The sequence below is a fragment of the Chinchilla lanigera genome, unplaced genomic scaffold (genome assembly GCF_000276665.1).
Source record: "Chinchilla lanigera isolate Chin_1 unplaced genomic scaffold, ChiLan1.0 scaffold00023, whole genome shotgun sequence".
Taxonomy (NCBI): domain Eukaryota; kingdom Metazoa; phylum Chordata; class Mammalia; order Rodentia; family Chinchillidae; genus Chinchilla; species Chinchilla lanigera.
Window position 1 is genome coordinate 27,786,936 of NW_004955424.1, and position 1,786 is coordinate 27,788,721.

The window sequence follows — 1,786 nt, forward strand, 5'->3', positions numbered from 1 at the left end:
ATCGGGAGTGAAACTCAGGACCTTGAACTTGCCAGATAGGCACTTGTGCCGCTGAGCTATATCCCTGGCCCATGTTTTTGGTTTTTTGAGACAGGGTCTCACTATGTAGTTTGGGCTGGCCTTGAACTCACTATGTATAGTCTAGGCTGACCTCAAACTTGTAGTGATCTTCCTGCCTCAGCCTCCAAGTGCTGGGATTACAGGCATGCACTATCACACCCAGCATATGCGAGAGGTTTCTTATATACTCGAAACAGTCATACAATTTTTTTACTTACAAGTATTTTATTCTGTTGTATACTGTCTTCCTATTTTAATAAAAATGTGTTATTTAGCTGGACACAAAGATATATGTAGCTGGACACCCCACCCTTCCACTCATGCTTGCACATCCCTCGCTCTGGATTATAATTTCTTCAACCATTTCCATACTGATGGACATCTTTGTTAAAACATGATATTCTAAACTACTTTCCAAAATAATGTGTATTGTAATTTAAAATTTTAAAATAAACACTTCATTAAGTATGCATCCTTCTGCTTACTATATATGTTTGTAATTTTAAAATATAACAGACAAAAGGGACACCTGTTTACATTTTTCTGACAACCAGGTGCCTGGACATTTTTCCATGTTTATTGTTTTATTTCCCCATTTGTGAACTAGCTTTACTTATAGCTTAGCTCACCTATCCACTGAATTCCTACTAATGGCTTTTACACTGATACAATCAAGTTATGTACTTTTTGTCATATAATTGCCCAGTAGTTTTTTTTAAATTTGTGCTATGGTTATATCTACAGGAGTTACTCATTTTATATAATTAACTGTCATTATTTTAAGTTTTTCTAAGTTTAGAAAGTTAACTTCAACAATAGAATAGTCAATATAGTTTTGTATTTTTTAAAGAATATTTAATTCATTATTCAAATTTACTTTGTCATATTAGGTAAGATGGGTTCACTTTGCTAGTAGTTTTCCCATTAGGAGTGAGATTAGTATAGCAAAGATCACACATTTACAGAAACAACATATTCCAAATGATTATCCTCAAATGTTTGGTGCCCTTCAATAGTGTTCAGATTCATCTGGGAGTAGTGTTGCACACGTATAATCCCAACACTTGGTAGACTGAAGCACGAGGATCACTATGAGTTTGAGTCCAGCCTTGGGTGCATAGTTCAAGGTCAGGCTCAACTATATAGTGAGACCCTGTTTCAGAAAAATAAATAGTACTTAAATTCAATCACGCTGATCTGAGAAAAAACACAAAGAAAGAAGAATTGGAAGGGCTGGGGATTTAGCTCAGTGGCACACTGCCTGCCTGGCAAGCTCAAGGTCGTGAGTTCGATTCCCGGTACCTGCAACAAGAAACAGAAAAAAAAGAGTTGGAATGTGGTCATTACTAAGAAAAATGTGAGTTATATCCAAAAGTAGGACTATGTTAACCAAGAGTAGGGTCTATATGACAGCTATGAAGAACAATGGAAAGATAAAAAGTTGGCAGTGGCATCTAGCACACTGTCTAGGTAACAGTCTTCCTAGAAATGGCTTTAAAAGTGAATTGCTATCCATTAGCTATGTAAATCATGAATGCCCTCTGCCTGCTTCTCTCATGTAACTAACCCATCACAGCTAAGTTTCTGAAATCCTATTTATTATCTCCTCCATCACTCTACCTGAGCTACCTCCATATTTCCCCTGGTCTACACAAATGGTTTCCTTTTTTTTTTAAGAGCAGAATATATATATTTTTTTATTTTAAAGAATAAAAGAAGGATAACA